The 21715-nt window shown below is 25.4% G+C and overlaps 3 non-coding genes across 3 annotated transcripts; all 3 read right to left on the bottom strand.

Moving 5' to 3' along the window:
• Positions 1-661: 661 nt before the first annotated feature.
• Positions 662-743, bottom strand: Trnas-cga (transfer RNA serine (anticodon CGA)). Its single transcript has one exon. It is a non-coding gene; the product is annotated as a tRNA-Ser (tRNA).
• An 8508-nt stretch (positions 744-9251) lies between these two features.
• Trnal-aag (transfer RNA leucine (anticodon AAG)) lies at positions 9252-9334 on the bottom strand. The gene has a single exon. It is a non-coding gene; the product is annotated as a tRNA-Leu (tRNA).
• Positions 9335-9340: 6 nt separating this feature from the next.
• Positions 9341-9413, bottom strand: Trnar-ucu (transfer RNA arginine (anticodon UCU)). The gene has a single exon. It is a non-coding gene; the product is annotated as a tRNA-Arg (tRNA).
• Between the last annotated feature and the right edge of the window lie 12302 nt (positions 9414-21715).

Genomic DNA, 21715 nt, shown 5'->3' on the forward strand with positions numbered 1-21715 from the left:
TATTTTTATATACTTTACTGGGCTTATAAGAAAATAACTGTAGACGATTTTCTAAAGCCGTGTAAACTACTCTAAACATAGCCCAAAAGTGCGTGCATAAGAAGTACCGGACTGAATTAGATTTCAAACACAACTTTTTTGGCTTAAAATTTTGTGCTCAAGAGAAAAACTACTTTGTAAAATCGTGGAGGCGTTTTTTTTTTCAAATTTCTGAAAAGGGGGCGATTTAGTAAATAAGTTTGGGAAACCCTGAGGTAAATGATAATAACCACGAAAACAAGAAAAAATTAAGTATTTCTTAATCTTGAATAAACAACACTTTGGTTACGCAGTTTTTGTATACCTTTAACACATTAAATAATTTTAAAGCCGATTTTTTTAATAAACACTAAGTAGTTTTTACAAAGAAGATATTTAAGAGAAAAAGTCAAATTTTGTAGAAATAATTTTTTGTAGGTCGTCGTGACTTTTAAAACTTTATTTAAAAGATTTCTGAATTTTTTTTAGACTGAAGTTTGTACATAAGTTAAGTGAAAAGTCATCCCACTTTAAAATACTAAAATGAAAAATGAAAAAAATCTCTACATCTTCTATTAATTAAAAAGGTGACTTCTGTATGTATATAAATTATAAACTACAGCAATTCCAGGACAAAATAATTCGCTGCGAGCAGGATTTAAATCTGCGCGGGTAATGTCCATTAGATTTCGAGTCCAACGCCTTAACCACTCGGCCATCGCAGCTCCCGTTGGAATTATACTTTTCTAGTTTATATAGTTAAGTAGTTGTCAATACAAAACAAATCATATTAAGAAACTAAGTAAATAAGTTTTTTTAAGTATATATAGTTTATAGTTACAAAAGACTAAACTTTTCAAAAATTTGCTATTTAAATGATATTTAGTTATGTTATAGTTTTGTTATTTAGTTCTTATATCCAACAATAACTACTAATAAATTTATATCAATACTAATTTACTCGTAATTATATTCAACAAAATATATTCTTCGTAAGTAGATGAAAAATGATTAATTAAAAAAATAAACAATGCATAGGCAAACATAACTATTTTTTTTTAATTGAGATGATAAAATTAAATAATTTTCTAAAAAATAGTTCATAAAGGAGCCTGACAGGGGACTTGAACCCCAGACCGTTGGATTAAAAGTCCAAGCTCTACCGACAGAGCTAGCCAGGCTCACGTCGACATGGAAATTATAGCGTTTATAATTAAAATCGTTATACATTGTGACGTAGTAATTCAAACTCTGTGACGTAGTTATTGAAACTAATGTTGCAAAATACAAAATACATTTCAAATTTTTTATTTAGTATTTAGGCTGTAACAAATCAATGGTAATCCAAAATTGTTAGTAATCTTTGAATTAGGAATTGTAGTAATACTACTGCTATTACTTTTTATTAATAGTACTATTACTAATTATCTTTATATTTTAATTTATATAAGTTAAGTTTAGTTCTGGTAGAATTCACTTATTATAAATTATTAAAAAATTGTACAATAGGTTATTTATCTGTTCAAGTGTGAAACTATTTCTGCTGTTCAAAAAGTTCAAATAAAAATATTTCATACGGAAATCAATAATATAGTGAAAAAAAAACATTATTTTAAGTACCAAAACAAAATAAAGTTTCATTGCGAAGTTATGTTCTACCGAGACTTGAACTCGGATCACAGATTTCAGAGTTCTGATAACTAACCATTACACCATAGGATCGCACGTTAATATTATATTTTTTGTGAATTTATAGCTACAAACACTATCAGACTTTTAGATAAGACAAGACTTGTTTAAGTTTGTTTTACACTTAATTAAAGGGAATAAAAAGTATAGCTTTAACTACAATTATACATGTAATTTATAAAATAAGGCATGTAAAACAATTGATTTAAGGATTTGGGATTACTTTTTTAATTATACTTACACGTTAGTTTAAAAAGTTTAGTTTTTGTAAAGAAAAAAAAAAACATAATTGTAAAATATATATAATATGAAGCTTTATTACTTTTTGAAATTTTTAGAATAAAATAAAAAACCAAGTATAGATAAGTTTATATTAAAAAAATTAATTCTGTTTTTTCTATTTAGTTTGAACCGTTAAAGATAAAAAAAATTACAAACTAGTAATAAAAAAAATCAATTTAATTATGAAAATGATAACTTTTTTGTTAACATAAAAACTAAACTAAATTTTACTAGTTAGTTTTGGTTACTTATAAACTTGTTTAAGGCTAGTATAGTTAGGGAGCGGGTCAGAATGACACAGCGACAAAATGACACGGTGCGTCACCTTGGCACGGTGCGTCACTTTGGCATAGAGGGTCACTTTGGCACGGCGACAAAATTACACGGTGCGTCACTTTGGCACAGCGACAAAATGACACAGTGCGTTACCTTGGCACGGTGCGTCACTTTGGCACGGAGGGTCACTTTGGCACAGCGACAAAATGACACGGTGCGTCACTTTGGTACGGAGGGTCACTTTAGCACAGCGAAAAAATAACACGGTGGTTAATAAGGGAGAGAACGATTTGTTGTGAAACTTCATTGGTATGCACAACGATCTTATTTTTCTAGGAAATTTTTCGGTTTCCTGTCTTCTATCTGGTTTTGTAGAAATAGCAACAATCACATTGATTAACTTTAAAAACAAAGACCGTAGGATTTTTTGATTGTGACTTCATAAAATAAAGTGAAACACGTAATGTTTATACCTTCTATTGTCCATCGTCGTACTTATAAACAACATACTCATTTTTAAGCAGTAGCAAGGTGTTAGATGTGCTTAATAAACGAAAAATAGTTGTTTGTATCAAACAACGTTCACAAATATGCAAAAGCAGCAACTTTTTTAACAAAATACGACTGCCAAAATTAAAAGGAATTTATTTTTGATTTCTTTCGAATGGAAAAACTTAAATACAGTTTAGTACTAGAACTTGAAACGAATAATAAAAATTAGAAAATGACTTGCCATTTTACGACTAGAAAGATAAAAACTCACATAAACATGTTTTTTAAACTTCAGCAATATTCTGACTTAAAAAATACAATCTACATTTTAGATCAATAATTCAGCACATCAATTCAATAAACTAGTAGATGTAAATACAGAGGAAAGTTTGTTTTATAAACTAAAACTCAGACGTTAGCGAAAACAACTTTTCTGCTGTTGTAATTCTAAATTCTAATGCGGTTTTTATTTTACGTTTTTATGCTTAAAAAAATAATACTTGCGCTCTTTTGGAGACTTAATAGGTTGCATTTTTGAACTAAAATACTGCATTCCCTGACGACCTACGTTAGTAGCAACATCTTCAAAAAATCATTATGCACTTGACTTAAAAGATCGAAATTTTGCGCCTCTATGCGACTTATGTTAGTTGCAACATATATTGTGCACTTACAAGTATAAACATAATGCTCTTTCGCAAATAAAATTGTGCACCTAAGCACTAAAAATGCATAGATAAAAGTATAAGTACAAATAACCGCAAATAAATTAGTTTTTTAGCAAAACATTCCCTACATCAAGCATCTCTTTAAATAAAACTCAATAAACCACTAATACACACTTGTAATACAATTGTAGACTTGCTTAAACAAAATACAATGTTTCTCACTTTTATATAAGTAAAACTTCGCAAAATAAAACATTATTGCAATTGACATTGTCAAGATTTTAAACTCGTTAAAAAGTTGATTAGTAATTATTTAAATTATTTTCTCGCTCCGTTTTTTAACGGATTAGGCGTCTGATTCCTATTAGAATATTCCTAAAGCTCAGGCAACTCATGGTCTCCAATGTCTCAATACAGATATTGGAGACCACGGGTTGCCCATGATAATTAGGTAAATAGAGCATCGCTTTAACCAATTACTTCTAATTGCCCCATACTTTCAAAATGTTGTCTATTTTATATCAAAATATTTTTTTTTTATCAGAAAGAAATTAACTCCTAATTAATAAACAATATTGTTTTAAATTTTAGAAAAAAGTTTTTAGAAATCCTAGAAAATGTATTTATTTTTACAAAAAACTCCGTTTTTTATTCGCAAGATTAAAAATAGAAAATTAAATATTATTTTCATAACAGAGTTAAGACAAAACCGAGTTTTTTAAAACTTTGTAATAAAACTCAAGAATATAAAGTAGCAGAAAAGGTTAACTAGCAAATTAAAATCTACTTTTACTGTATTATTATGAAATTTACTTACTGATTTTGTATTAAATATAAATGCTATTTAATTCCTAATATGCAATAAAATACTATTTTATCTGTCATACTCTAAGTTTAACTTTTTATATTTTAGACTAAAAAGTTTTGTAAAAATAAAAAAGACTTATATTATTAACTTTAATAGAATGGCTGCAGCTTTAATAAGAAGGCTGCAGTAGCAATGTTGTATGTATAACCTCTAGTGATTATTTTTTTAAAGTGATAAATATATAAATGCGCATGAATGGTTGCATCAGACTCTTAATTTTTTCTCAACTGTTCATAATACTGTTTTTAACTTTTTTCATAAATTTAGGCTCCAGGACCGTTTATTTTAGTTATTTGCTTTTAGACAAGTTTATTATAAATTTTCAATACAAAGTTTTAAATATACATCCTAACTTATTAACTTTTGTTGAATATAAATATATATACATATTTAATATAAATGGCTAGTTACTACAAAAGCATCTGTATTTAAAAAAAATGAAGTTAAAACACGCATGACTTATTCTTACTACGAAATAACTCTATATTAAATTAAATCTTAGTTATTTTTCATAACAATTCCTAATAATAATTATTTAAACGTTTAACAAAAAATACAAATTTTATTCATTACATAAATGTGAATGGTGAAACGTAAAAATTAAAATATAATAAATCTTTTGTTTAACTAATTTTTATCAAAATTTTACATTTAAAAATTATATTACTGAAGAAGTTTAGTTTTGCTTATAAGTTTGTTAATCCATGCTATAGTAACGGACGGTGTCATTTTGTCGCTATGTCGAAGTGACGTATTGTGTCATTTTGTCGATATGCCAAAGTGACGCACCGTGCCTAAGTGACGTACCGTGTCATTTTGTCGCTGTTCCAAAGTGACCCTCCGTGCCAAAGTGACGCACCATGTCGTTTTGTCGCAGTGCCAAAGTGACGCTCCGTGTCATTTTGTCGCAGTGCCAAAGTGACCCTCCGTGCCAATGTGACGCACCGTGTCGTTTTGTCGCTGTGCCAAAGTGACCCTCTGTGCCAAAGTGACGCACCTTGTCATTTTTTCGCTGTGCCAAAGTGACGCACCGTGTCATTTTGTCGCCATGCCAAAGTGACGCACCGTGCGAAGGTGACGCACCGTGTCATTTTGTCGCTGTGCCAAAGTGACGCACCGTTTCATTTTGTCGCCGTGCCAAAGTGACTCTCTGTGCCAAAGTGACGCACCGTGCCAGAGTGACGCACCGTGTCATTTTGTCGCTGTGCCAAAGTGACGCACCGTGTCATTTTGTCGCCGTGCCAAAGTGACCCTCCGTGTCGAAGTGACGCACCGTGACAAAGCAGAAGTGTTACTGTTACAATTATTAATTTCTTTATACTACCATTGTATTAGGTTATCTGACTAAACACTGTTTTTATTTTAAATAAAAAAAATCTGCGTGAAAAATATGTTATATAGCGATAAAACTGCTCTTTTATGGCTAATACATAACTGACAAAACACTAACAAAAATATTGAAATATTATACAACCTTAAATTGTATTATACTACCAAAAGGCCTAAAAGTGCATCTAATGTTTTTATTCTTAAATATAGAAAAATAACAAAACATTTAAAAAAAAGTTCAATATGGTGTATGAGTAAAAAATCTTTATAACTGATTTAAAAATCTAATATTAATTCAGTTGTTTTGGAAATTTTTTGGAAACCAATTTACTAGCTTAACTATTTTATTTCTAAGTTACTTTTCTTTTCTCATAGTTTTTCTTAAACTGATTTTATACACTTATTACAAAATTGGGTTATAGATCTGTTGATTAAAATTTTGTGCAGTTTTTTAAGTTATATATAAAAATTACTTTAAGTATAAGTAAAAGGTAAAGTAAATGCATCTAGAAATTTTTTCAAAACAAAACAGAACTTATAATTTATATTGGTTTCCTTCTTAGAGAAATTTTTTTTAATTTAAATTTTTATCTGTTTATAAACTTGTAAAGTTTTAAAGTTAATCTAAATAAATTAAAAAATTCAGTTCAATTAAAGGTCAGTTATAGTAGAGAACTTTTATTTTCTCATTTCAGAACATACTATTAACCATTTTATATTGTGTTACACTGAGTTGCACAGTAGTGTGACTTTATACTTACTTTAAAAGTAGTTTTTTGTACTTTGATTACTTTGTTAAACAGTTGGTATAGAAAAGCATTTTTTGAATCACTTATTTTTTACATTGCATGCAAAGATTTTAGCATGTTTAAATTGAAGTAAAGGCTTATTCTAAAACTTGCACACTAATGCACAGAGTTAGGGTTTTATATTAAGATAATATTTAGCTATCAAAAAAATATAATGATAGACAATTTTTTGTGTTAGTAAAACCTGTTGAAAAACTCAAACTTATGAATTGTTATATCTGTCACCAAAATCGGTTAACTGATGAAGAAAATGAAAAAAATTATTTTTTTTGTACTACCGTTGTAATATTAGAAATATAGTTGGAACTTAAGAATGCTTACAAAAATGTATTTTTGACATTAATGCTTAAATGCCTATCAAAGCCTAAGTGAAATGCTTTTAAATTTATGTTTAAGAAACTCTATCGTATTATATTAAATAATTCTTAGGGTTTGAAAATTACAATGTTATTTTTCTGTGATAAAGATAGTAATTACAACTAACTTATTTAAAGTTTATACTTTCAAAAACTTTTTTTTTCTTGAATTAAATTCAAACTTAGTAATTAGTAAATTGCTGTAGTTTTAAAAATTATATTTAATAAAAATTAGATATAAATTTATAATGAGCGCGTGAGATAATAACTTCACTTTTTTCAGTACTGTAACGCGTTTTCAGTATATAAAACTACATCAGGTCATAATTAGAACAAATTCAATTACATTCGACAAGTAATACTACAGCTATAAGTGTTAAGTTGTATCCATCTTCAGTAATAAAGTTTTTTTTTCCTTTCCCTTAAACTTTTTCTATTTAAAATTTTTTATTACATTAAGTTAAAAAAACTTTTATTTTCAGTAATTAATACTTATATTAAACTTACCCAACTGTGCATTTTTCATTAAATTTGAACACTTAGTATCAAAATTCTTTTGTTTATGTTTTTATTCATCAATACGTTCGGATAAAATTTACAGCTATTGTCTAAATATTATTTACTGTCTTGTTGTTATTTGAAAAGGTCAACTCATGCTCACCGAAACCTGGTAGTTAAACGAAGCAGTATATAAACGTTTGTTTTATTATATATATATTAGACATAGTGTTGCTTTTGCACGAGAGTCATTTTGCACAAAGCGTCATTTTCGCACAATGCATCACTCTTGCAAGAGGTTAAGGTCAGTGTAAGGTATACGTGCAAAGTGACGACGAGCAAAAGTGAAACGTCATGCAAAAGTTACGCCTTTCAAAAGTTTTCATTTGTGCTAAAGTGACACATTGTGCAAAAAAAAAACCTTTAAAAAGTGACGCTTTTTTGACAAACCAACCCAATTTTTTAACGTCTAGCAAAAATTTCTTACGTCATAAATAGTTAATTATCAACCAAAATTATAAAGAATCAAGCAAAAGCATTGAGCACCAAGCAAAATTATTCAGCATTAAGCAAAATTGATCATCATCAATCATAATTAATAAACACCAAGCAAAATTGTTATGGTTTAAGAAACTTTATAAATATCAAACAAAATTACTAAACATCAAGCATTATTGGTCGAAATCAAGAAAACTGTTTAATTTTTATATTATTTAACTACGTTAACAAAAAACGGGACACTCGGATTTGAACCAAAGCGCCTATCGATCTGCAGTCAATTGCTCTACCACTGAGCTATATTTCCGTACATATGTAATGAAACAAAGCATATTATAAACAGTTTATCAGCGTTGCCTAAAGCAAAAATATTAACAAATGATTGAACGCGACTTTTGTAATTGTATAATCTTTTTACAACACTTCTAAACCATTAAGATAAGTTCTTACTAAAACACTTTAAACATTTTTCCTTACACTAAAAATTAATATTTAACAAAAAAAAAAGGTTCTTTCTTATGTTTCGGTTTTTTAAACACTATATCAAAATACTTTTTTGAATTTTTTGATATTACAACAATTAATAAATATTATTTTTAAAATTAGTAAATTTAAATTAGTTTATAAAACTAAAAAAAACATTACTCACTCTTTTGTATAGGTTTCAGGTTTATTGATTTATAACTTATTTTTATAATGACTTAAACAACTAAACTATCGAACACTACTTTAAACACTATTTCTTTTTTTTTCTGTTAATACTTACTTACTAATTAATAAAGTTTGTTTTATGTTGTATATATATTAAACGTAAATAGACTTTTTCAAGAACATTTTTAGATTTAAACGTGTTTAAAGCTAACGTTTAATCCAGCTTTCTAAATTGTTATTGTATTTAATTTCATTTATTTTAAGTACGATCAATTATTTAAAAGTGTTCAGAGAATTGTGTAGTTTATAAACGAAATAAGTTACACCGTTCAAAAACCATTTTCTAATTTTCTATTCAAACATAAAGTTCCTACATAGCATAAAAAAATACATTAAAAATAAATTTTTAAGAAATTTTTTTTTAATATTTTCGTAGAATAATATTTAGTTATATTTTACTTAACTTTATTTAATTAGTAATATATTTAGTTTTTGATTAATGAACAAAATAGTAAATTTGTTATGCTCGTTTTATGTTTAAGAACATTTTATTTCTATATAAGAATGTGTTCCCCGATTCGTTTTTTAATCTGTTTTCTAATTTTACTGGGTAAGGTCTTTCTTTAACAAGCTAAAATCAGCTTATCGTCCTAGAAGTTGTGTTTTAAATAATCATAATTTTCGGTTTAACTAAGTATTAAACAACGAAAATATTAGATATACATTTCTTTAAAGTTTATTTATGTCTAAGCATATAACATCATGACGATTAAACCAAATTTACTGTAAAACATTGGATAAAAGTTAACAAAAGAGATGGCAGCAGTGGGATTCGAAACCCACGCCTCCGAAGAGACTGGAGCCTTAATCCAGCGCCTTAGACCGCTCGACCATGCTACCTTAACACATCTCCGCCGGGACCCGAACCCGGAACCTCTGGATTAGAAGTCCAGCGCGCTATCCATTGCGCTACGGAGACGCTTGTGGATATTGGCACGGCACGGTTTATAATTTCAAATTGACTATTCGTGACCTAATAATTGAAGCATTTAATATATATGCAAAGCAAACATAGACTAATTGAGATAAATTTAATTACATAGGAATGATATTTATATTTTCTAAAGCTGTAAATAATAAAATTACTTATAGTTAAGTTATTTCATACATCTTATTTTTATACATGTATATCTTTGCTACAGTTTTAAAAAATAACAAAGTTTACTATATGCTTTTAACACGTAACTATTAATTTAATAAGAAAATAAACTTGATTTATTTTATAGAAATAATATTTAGCTTTCTGAGTTTATAAAAGTTAAGTTTATTTACGTATTTATAAAAACAAATGGGTTTATTTGTTACAACAATTCAAACTAATTATCATAAAAACCTTTGTCAAGTTATAAACAAACTTTTTAACCACTGCTGAGTAAACTATAACAGTTTTATTCTAGAATAGTTAATAAGAAAAATTACATTGGTTGAAGTTCAAAACAGTTTTTATTAAATTTGTTCGTTTTATAAACGTCTATTTAGCTTATATTAGTGTTAATTTATTTACTTACACAATAACTATGACAGTTACGTCATCATTAATATCAACTAAAGTTTTAGCAAAATAAAAAAGCTCCCCGTCGGAGAATCGAACCCCGGTCGCCCGCGTGACAGGCGGGAATACTCACCACTATACTAACGAGGATGTAATGTGGCCAGTACATGAATCGGACCCGCGACATTCGCGTTATTAGCACGACGCACTAACCAACTGACCAACTACTTGCAAATTTTTAGTTTATAAAGCTGGAAGTTTCGATTGTTACGTCGTGATCAACACTGCGCGACTACGTCTCTGAGGAAAACACATTAATTCCTTAACATTTTTTGTTTTGTTGTTTTAATTACTTGTTTCTCTATTACTTCGAACAAATTAAGTTTTTATAGTTGCATTAAGTTTAAATAACAATGTTTTATGAACAATCGGTATGCTTATTTTTACAAGTTATTAAGCTTTACATTTACTTTTATTGAATTAATAGAAAAAAAATCTCAAATTTACTTAAAATTTGCAAATATGCGGAAGTTGATTGAAATGTTATGTCTATTAAGCATAAACGTAATGTTTTTTTTAGAGTTTTTGAAGTGCATTTAAACAGCATTAAGAATAAAGATATATATAAATATTTATAAATATTAGTTGTATTTATATATCTAGCAAATATAATAAGTTTTAAATACTCAAAGCTGCAAATATTTTATATTAGCTACCCTATTTGCTGAATAGATAAATTTAAACCTTAAATTAAACTGAAAAGTAAAAACAGGTTACTTAAGGAAAAAAAAATAAGGTTATCAAAACAGTCAACTTTAATCTTGACAAATATAAACAGCATAAGTCTGCTCATAAGTCATATCCATGAGAAACTTCAGAAGTATTTTGAGAAGTTTTAAATAAGTGGTGCTTAAATAAATATTTTATATAATATAAACTCAACAAAAAATCTAATTTTAAAAACTTCAGCAATTTACTAATTACTAAGTTTGAATTTAATTCAAGAAAAAAAAAGTTTTTGAAAGTATAAACTTTAAATAAGTTAATTGTAATTACTATCTTTATCACAGAAAAATAACATTGTACTTTTCAAACCCTAAGAATTATTTAATATAATACGATAGAGTTTCTTAAAGCATAAATTTAAAAGCATTTCACTTAGGCTTTGATAGGCATTTAAGCAGTAATGTCAAAATACATTTTTGTAAGCATTCTTAAATTCCAAATATATTTCTAATATTACAACAGTAGTACAAAAAAAATAAATTTGTTCATTTTCTGCATCAGTTAACTGATTTTGGTGACAGATATAACAATTCATAAGTTTGAGTTTTTCAACAGGTTTTACTAACACAAAAAATTGTCTATGATTATATTTTTTTGATAGCTAAATATTATCTTAATATAAAACCCTAACTCTGTGCATTAGTGTGCAAGTTTTAGAATAAGCCTTTACTTCAATTTAAACATGCTGAAAACTTTACATGCAATGTAAAAAATAAGTGATTCAAAAAATGCTTTTCTATACCAACTGTTTAACAAAGTAATCAAAGTACAAAAAACTACTTTTAAAGTAAGTATAAAGTCACACCACTATGCAACTCAGAGTAACACAATATAAAATGGTTAATAGTATGTTCTGAAATGAGAAAATAAAAGTTCTCTACTATAACTGACTTTTAATTAAACTGAGTTTTTAAATTTATTTAGATTAACTTTAAAACTTTACTAGTTTAAAAACAGCTAAAAATCTAAATTAAAAAAAAATCTCTCTAAGAAGGAAACCAATATAAATTATAAGTTCTGTTTTGTTTTGAAAAAATTTCTAGATGCATTTACTTTACCTGTTACTTATACTTAAAGTAAGTTTTATATACAACTTAAAAAACTGCATGAAATTTTAATCAACAGATCTATAACCCAATTTCGTAATCAGTGTATAAAATCAGTTTAAAAAAAACTATGTGAAGAGAAAACTAACTTAGAAATAAAATAGTTAAGCTAGTAAATTGGTTTCCAAAAAATTTCCAAAACAACTGAATTAATATTAGATTTTTAAATCAGTTATAAAGATTTTTTACTCACACACCATATTGAACTTTTTTTTTAATGTTTTGTTATTTTTCTACATTTAAGAATAAAAACATTAGATGCACTTTTAGGCCTTTTGGTAGTATAATACAATTTAAGGTTGTATAATATTTTAATATTTTTGTAAGTGTTTTGTCAGTTATGTATTAGCCATAAAAGAGCAGTTTTATCGCTATATAACATATTTTCACGCAGATTCTTTTTATTTTAAACAAAAACAGTGTTAAGTCAGATAACCTAATACAATGGTAGTATAAAGAAATTAATAATTGTAACAGTAACACTTCTTCTTGAAATTTACTATATTTGACACGTCATAATACAAAATTAGTTACTTCAAAAAAATATATTAACGAAATGGGAATACTTATCATATTTAAAGTTTAAGTTTGTTATACTAAGTATAGCCTTGTAGTAGGTTCTTATTTAAGTATAAATCAAGAAATCTATATTTTTAATAAGTTTGTATTGATACATGTTAGTGTTTTTATTTGTATTACAAGAAGACACTATAGAGGTATATTTGTAAAACAATCATTTTTAAAATACAAACAGGTACAATTGTATGTAATATATAAATGTATACTTGTATTTGCTTACATTTTAAAAACACCTGAGTAGATAAAATACAAATAAGTGTTTATTGTTTATTTAGGAATGTGAATATCAACAGACAAATATGTAGGGACGTGTTTAGTGTTTCTGTGTAAATACATCTTGAAAATCTATAAAGGAAAAATATATTTCAATAATAATAAGGTATGTATTGAGGGTATAGCAAAATAAGATAAATTTATACATCCGAAACCGGCAATAAATCATGTAAAGGTGCAACTGAAAGAAAGTTCAAATTAAGTTACTATGAGAACAAAGCTTCTTTTCCTAATGTTGGTAAAAATAAGTTAAAAAACACAACAGTAATAGCAAAGTAGTTATGGAAACTAAACGAAAATAATATTAAATATTCAGTTAAATGGAATAGTATCGGATCTGTGAAAATAAGACCAACCATATTAGTATGTGTAACCTATGCAATTTAAAAACTTCATATTACATTATCAAATAAAAAACAGTAAACAAAATAAATGAAGTCTTTATTCGATGCCCACATTATTTAAACGATTTTTTATAAATCATCATTTTACAAATATGTTTACGGCACTAAACACCTCATTTCAGTACTAAATTGTACAACAAAATATGATTTGCAAACAAAGTATAATAAATTTTACTTTATTTATATTAAATATAAAAATTCCAACTTTATTTGCTTATTTTTAGTTTGGTGAAATAGTTTTATTAACCATTATATCGTATTTAAAATTTATACAAAACTATTTTCAACATGTGTATTTATTTATTTATGTAGTTAAATAAAAACATATACTTTATATCTGTTTTATATAAATATCGCTTGTGTTTATTTTCTGAGAATTGAAAAAAGTTGTTCAATATACGAAACATATGTACAAACCGCTTTTACTATCTAACCACAAACTTTTAATAAAATTACAAAAGTAGAATTATATATAAAAAGTAATTTAGTACAGTCTACAATTCATGTAACTAACAATTGTTTTATTAACTTTTGCAATAAATTCAGATAGTAATTCATAACAGAATTGCAGTTTGATAATCTATTCACCAGTTAAACTTAGTAACTATTTGAATTCGTAAAAAGTATTTGTTATTTATTTAATTCTATTTTAACCATATATTTAATTACAGACTTTGAAACATAAAGTTTATAGGTTATCAATTTTTAATATTTTATTTGTTTATGTCGTTATCCTATCTTTTTTAGACTTACAATTTATAAATTCATTAATTTGTATGTTTTTAAGAGCAAATTTATTTTTATGGAATTTTATTTATAAGGTTTTATTATTAATTTCTTACGTGTTAAAACGTGTTCAAGCCTCGTATTAATGATGCGTTTAATTTCCGAATACGTGTTAACCATGAACTTACAGTTTATACAAATCTAAAAGTCAATAAGTTTAGTTAATTTTTACTTGTTCGGCAGCAGATTAAACCAACATAAATTTTGTTACTACGTTCAGATTAACTTAGTTGATGCAGTACTAACAAAAACTTGTTTTTTTCAAGTTAAACTTCTATTTTTTTATCAAACAATAGCTTTAAGTAAGGGTTAAGATATACAAAAATTTTATACAAAAACTTCTAATATTAGCCTTTTCACTAAAGCAAAAATGCTCAAGTTTTTGATTTATAAAAATATAATAATTTAATTTCAAGCTACAGTTACAAGAGTATGTTACAAATACAACCTCTTACCAGCTATTAAACAACTAGTTTTAATATCACGAAAAGTGATTATAAAGACGTATTTTTAAAATATTTACATAAAAACGCATGATATTTAAGATACGCTTAATATAATGTTATATAATGAAAATGTTGAATAAATCATCATTAAACTTTTTACATTCAATCAATCAATTTGTGTTGTGTGTAAATTTTGTATTAGAAGAAAAAAACCGAAAAATAATAAAAAACGAAAATTGTATAAAATACTGCATGTTTTGTTAAAACTTATGAAATAATATATAAAATATTTGCAAATATTAAGCAACTTTAGGTTCGAAATAAAAAGTAAAAAATATCTTTCAATCATTAGAAAATGGATAAATATATAAAAACTCTTTTTATTTTAAACTCAACATCAGTATTGATTATTTTTACATTTGGTGTTCTCTATGGAGTAGGTACTTTTTCAATCACCGAGGAAACAAATAAGGTTTTTTTTTTATTATTTTTTTAAATAAATTTTAATTAATAATTTTACAAAAGGTCATGAAGGTCATGCAGGAGAAAATTAATGAGCAGGAGAAAACAATTGAAGGTAAATACAAACTTTTTATTAAAAAAAAAATTGAAAGTAAATACAGACTTTTTACTTAAGAAAAATTTGAAGGTAAATACAAACTTTTCTTACAAAAAAAAGAGGTTAAATACAAACTCTCTATTAAACAAAAAAAAATGAAAAAATATATACAAACTTTTAACTTAACATAAAAGAAAGTAAAAACAAAGTTTGTACTTAACAAAAAATGTTAAAAATATGTATATTTTATTTAGTATACAAAATATTAAAGGTGAGCAAAATTTTAAAATTTTTGTTTAACAACGTGCTTACATTTAGCAAATTTCACAATGATATCGTGTGCAAAAATTTTATATGTTTAAAAAACTGTTTTTATTGTGCCAAAATCGATTTTTTAAAAACAAATTAACATAATATAAAAGTTGATACTGTAAATTTTATTTCAATGTACAGCAAAAACTACTTTAAATTTTATTTTTTGTAGGCAGATCTATGTTTAAGGGTTTTTTGTAAAGCTGAAGCCCCAAAGTTTTTTTTACAATTATGAAGTCATAAGAGCGGAATTTACATAATGTAAAGTTGAACCCTGAGTTTTATACATATAATACAATCAACAACTTTTACATTAAACTATTTAAGTTAACTCAATGATTTTAAATTCAATATAGCTTAAAAACAACATAAGCAAAGCATAAAAAAATAATTTAAAGCACTTAATTGTATTAAACTTAGATACATTTTTACGCGAAGGAAAAGCTACAGAGTAAAAGCTGTAATATATATTGTGTTACTAAAATAATATTGTTAAGTAGATTTATTTGAAAATGTGACAAAATATAGTAAATGTATGTAATTTTTTTTGTACTTTTAAGCTTTTCAAAATGTCCTCAAACATAGTATAAATTGAGAAAAGTTATAGTTTTTTTAATTTTGTGTTTTTGTGATATTTGTCAACAGTATTTTTTTTTGCGGTTGAAAGCTCAAAAACTGCTTTTTATAAGCACTTTACTGTACTGCTGTGCATTGAGAATTTATTATTTCAGAATTAAAGACGCGATGTGATGTTAAAACTTCAACACATCTCTACACAGAAGCAGCTACAACTGAAATCGCGCAAACGTCTGAGAATTCTACAACAGCAACAACTGCTGTGGAAACATATGAGATTTCTACAACAGCAGTAATTGAAGAGACTTCGAGTTAGTAAACATTTTTAATGCTTCAAAATTTGTACGAAGTTAAATAGTACTTATAGTTAGCCAAAAACAAACCAACAAAAATGAGTTAAACTAAAAATTTTTTAGACTTTTATTTTTTGTTTTTAATCTAAAACCTTAAAAGAAAGCTTCCGAGAACTTAATATCTGAGTAGAAGTTAAAAAAAAACATTTATGTAAAACGGTTCATACAAATAAGTATTTACAACAAGACTAAATAAACTGTAAAGAAAAACTATTAACTTGAAGCAGACAGTTGTTAAGTGAAATAGAAAAATTTTGCTTACCCTTTTAAATCTTTTATAAAAATGATTACCAGTGAAATTTATTAAAATTAGAAAAAAAAAACTTTTAATCAGATATATTACTTAAATCTATCATTTGTAATAAAGTTTTAATTGTTGAGAATACATACTAAAACATATCTAACATTTAAAAAATTAAAGTTTAGTATTAAATTAAGATTATAATTAAAAAAAAGTTTCATTGGTGTAGTTTTTTTTTCGGAAAACGATCGTTACAAGCAAACTGTTTAAATTAAAAATAATGTTTTTGATTTCAAATTAAGAAAACTAAAAAAGTTACAAGTTAATTGTTCAGTTGAGAGAATTTTAAAACTTGCTGTCTGTCAGTAAATGAGTTTCAATTAATACTATTTTAAAAACACATATATGAAAAGTTAATTAAATAATAAACAAAATTTAAATTACATCAAGTTAAATGCTTTTTAGAAAAACAAATAATCAACAGAGTATAGGTTCGAAGTTGTCAGACGAGGAATGAATTGGGAGGCAGCGAGAAGTTATTGTCAACAGAGATCTGGAGACTTAATACAACACGACCCAAGAATTTTAAATAAACGTGGAAGAAAGTTAGTTGCTTAAAATTTATAATTAACTCAATTATGTTTACTTTTAAAGTCTTGATAGACGTTTAGGTTTGTAAAAAAAAATCAATATAATTTACAAATTTTTTCTGTAACATAAAATATTTTTAACGTATTTATTTTATTATTACTAAATAAATAATTTGTTTTGTGAATGTTGTTGAAACAGTTAAGTTGTCTTATTATTTTTATTACTTAGTTATCAACTTTTTTATACAGTCTAAAAAATAAAATTCGCACTAACTTTTACTTAAAAGTAAGTTAAGAAACAAAACAAAGTTTTAGTATGAGCAAACAATTTCAGTCAACTTAGTTATATTATAACACAAAATAATAAGTTTATTTATATTTATTATATATCTAATTATTGAATTAAAAATTTTTAGACAAATTTCCGAAGAGTTACAAATTCCGCTTTATAATAGCTACCACACGGGAATCAGAAGAGATGCAACAAACACCAACATTTGGAGGAGGAGCAGCGACGGAGTTGAGGTGAAGTTGGAGGATTGGTATCCTGGTCGTCCTATTAGCAACGATGGTTGGGATTTTTGTCCTGGTACTTCTACAATAACATAAACAAAAATACCATTTTTAACAACCCTGATTACCCATGTTACTTTATTTCTGAGTACTAACTTTATCTGATCCGAACTTGTTGTTCTTCAAACACAAACAAGCATTTATTAAACATGAATTTAAAATTTTAGAAAACATTTAAGACTACGTTAAAAGAAAATAAATCAAAATATTTTTAATAATAAATTATATTTTCAAATGCTTCAAGTTTTCTCTTTTTACAAAAAAAACAGTAATATTTTCTTATCAAAGTTGTTTGCCTCTTATAATTAAACATGTTAATTTTATTATTTACTATTTAAATAATCTATTTTGTTACATATAATTTCAAAATATATGTTATTTCTTTAAAATTAAACAAACAATATTTTGTTAGTTTAAATTTTTACTAATTTTTTATCTGCTTATTTTACAACAAACAAAAATATTTTTTTATATCCAGTTATTTGCCTCTTACAATATAAGATGTTATTTTTATTTGTGTTTTATTTACTACTTTAAATGTTTTTCTTTTTGTATCACAACAAATCAAAGAATTCTAACTTTTTAAACGCTGAATAAACACTATATTATTAAATTGTATGCTATGTAATTAATAATCTAACAAAAAAAAAACGTTTAACGAAATAATTTTTATTTTTATAAGACACCATGGTATATTCGTGACAGCAAATTTATAAATAAAGTAACAAAAAAGCAAAAAAAAAACAATCACAGAGACTATCAAATTATTATTTTAAATTTAAAAATTAAAGATTTATTTAAGATTTTAAATTTATTAAAGTTGTGGATAAATTTATACTAATTTGTTTTAGATTTAAATTCACTAATGAATTTTATTTTAAAACTTAGCGTATTTAATTCTTTTATCACTTATTTCCATTTTTGTTATTACTTGTACCCTCATTTGTTAAGCGCCATTTTGTTTTGTGTTGTTATAAGCTAAATACAAATCTATATAGAACAAATCATCTATTGTAAGTATAAATCATATTTAAAATTAAAAAAGTATTTTTCATTATTTTAAAACTTTTAATTTTGTTAATTAATTATCTAGTAATAACACTATGCATTTTTAAAATTTAATTTGAATTCAATTATAATTTCTTGCATTATTGTATTCTTTTAAGTTTTCCATCGTCTTATGTTTATTTTATTTTGCAGGCCTGAAGATCCCTTAGGGGAGAAACATTGTTGCCTTTGTAAATAAATTTAAAAATTAGATTTAAATTAAATATTATTTTTAATCAGGTATCAAAGACTTGTGTAACTTTTAAAATAGTCAGGTTTTTTATTTTAATCAGAAAAATTTCAGTGCATTAAAAAAAATAAAATAAAAAATAAATAAATAGACATAATTGAGACAAAATAACAAAACAAAATTAAAAAAATAAAAGTTCACCATAACATTTTCGGCAGATTATAAACTAAACTATTTTGCCTATAAAAATGTGAATTTTTGTATACGAAATTAATTTATTTTAAAAACCGAACTTAATTATTATTCTATTAAATAAAAAAAAGGCTGTGCTGAAAAGTTGAACGAAATTTGAGTCCAGTGTAAGAAAAAAATTTCGTTTCTCAACATAAAAGTGTTTTTGAGGTGAAATAAGTAACCTAGCAATTACAAACAAAACAAACTTTTTTATGACGTCACTACAAAATAATTACGTCATAATTGCGTCATCAATGAGCTCAAATGTCCAAGTATTCCTGTAATTGAATATTCAAGTAAAAGAAATAATAAAATCTTTATGAAAAATTAGTTATCTAATTGTTACTTAAAAACTGTATTTAATTTTAGTTATTACTATTATTGATATCTTTGAAGATATTACACTTAAATAATTTCTGAACAGGAATTTTTGATTGGAATTATTTATATAATTGTTCAAGTAACTTCTCATAATTTAATTAATAAATTATAATGTAAAAAACACCAAAAATCATATTTTGTTTTTACTTAATTTAAACAAACTTTTAATTTTTAATTCTGTAATCAATTAATAACTAACTTGTGTTTAGGTTTAAATTAAATGTGTAGATTATGAAAATTATGAAAACATGACAATTTTTTTTATTGTTATTTGTTAGAAAGAAAAAAATTTAAATTAAAGCAAAATAACTATTTAAGATGTTAGAACTTTTTATTCATGTTGTTATTATAATAAGTGCACCTAAAAACTTCTTAAGTAAAAATATTTTAATTTTTTACTATTGTACATGAAGCCAAGTCAAAAAAGAATAAGGAAATATATTTTGACATGTATCAAACAGAAATAAAAGAAAGTTTATTTTTTCTGCCAGTTTCAAAAAGATGAATTTTGATATGTATTAAAGTTTTACAATTCCAAGTAAATTTGTTAGTTAAAATAAAAACCCTCTCTTACTAAAGTCATACTGAATTTTAAAGACAAAAAAGATCGTTATTTTATAAAATCATTTGTTTATATTAAAGGTATATGAGGGGTAAACATTATTTTCTAAACAAGTTGGTCTTATTTTGTAGAGTTTTAATTAAGATAAAAGTTGCTATTTACACATTTTCAATATTTGAATAATATTTCAATATATAGCCGGTTAAAGTCAGAGAGTACAATAGGTTGCTTACTGGAGTAAAACTAAAAAGATAAATAAATTAAATTACTTAAAATCCATATTTTCCTAAGTTGTAGAGTTAATTATATGTTTTAAGGAAATATTTCATAAAACTCTTAGAAAACTGTGTAACGTATTTATTTTTAAATAGACAATATATAGGAACTCCAGTCAAATTTGTTGTATCTATTACTAATTATTAAAAAAAAACATAATATACCACAATATATTTTACCTGTTTCCCTCATTCAGGATGGTCGCTTTTTTTTGGAAAACTTTCTCCAGGTTTTCAAAGTTTCTTCGAGGTTTTAGAAAATACGCGTTTTTGGATCTACTTTTAGTTTTAAATTAAACTTAAGGTTAAAACTGTGTTAAATATTACTGTAAAGCTACTTTAGTTGTGCTTTAATAAAAAATTGATGACAACAATCTATACGATAAACTTTTCGTGTGAATTCAAATTTTTACTACTTAAAATGGCAAAAATTTCTTAAAATTCCAGATTTCTTTAGCCTTAAATGTCAAGTTTCAGGTTTTTCCAGGGTTCCAGGTTTAAGAGAACCCTGCTCATTATAAAAATCCAAAAGCCTACTTTGTAAAATTAATTGTATAACTTCAACTTTTTTAATTTTATTATCAAAAAAATGTTTCACTCAAACGATATCTTATCAATTAAATATTATTATCTATTTAAGATCACCTTAATCATAAGTTAAAAAATATAATTGTAACCCTAAAAGTACGAAATCAAATTATAAACTTATTATTAATTACTAATCCAAAAAATAAACAATTATACAATAAATTTAGTTATTGAGCTACAGTTTAGAACACTGAAATCCATTTAGCTAAATTAATTGTGTAAGTTGTTAAAATAATAAATAAATAGTTTCCAAAATTTTTTATGTGTTTAGCCCAGAGTTGGTAAAATGCTAATAGTTACTATGGTAATTCAGCAATGAAGCGTATAAACTTTGGTTTGTTTTAAGTTAGTAATTTCACGCTCGAGTAAACAAAGAGGAGCTTTTTAACATGTCTGGTTTAGCCTCATTGTATAAATCCGAAAATCTTCCATTTTATTTTACATAATCCTCCATAAAATCAAATTAATTTCTTTCATTTCCTCTTAACAACTTTTGGCCTCTCTGATCCGGTCAATCGCGATTAATTTCTTCTGTTACGTCATAATACATACATTTTCACTTCAAAACCTTAAATCATAGTACCAAGATTTATTAACTCGTAATACATTTTAATGTCATAATGTGTTAAATGATACTTAATAACTAAACTTTTTTAGCCTCATAATATTAAATATTCCGTCATATTTAGAAATTTTTCTTCAGAATAGAATATTTGTTAAGTCATACTTCAAAAATTGTTACTTCTATACAATATGTTTAACAAAATGGGAATACTCAACCTGCGAGTACGTATCGTATTTAAGGTTTTAGCAAATAAATGTTAGTTGTAAGACTAAGTTTAGCCTTGTAATAGGTTCTCATTTTAAC

Source organism: Thalia democratica, chromosome 2 (genome assembly GCF_965202585.1).
Source record: "Thalia democratica chromosome 2, ktThaDemo2.hap1.1, whole genome shotgun sequence".
In the NCBI taxonomy this organism is placed as follows: domain Eukaryota; kingdom Metazoa; phylum Chordata; class Thaliacea; order Salpida; family Salpidae; genus Thalia; species Thalia democratica.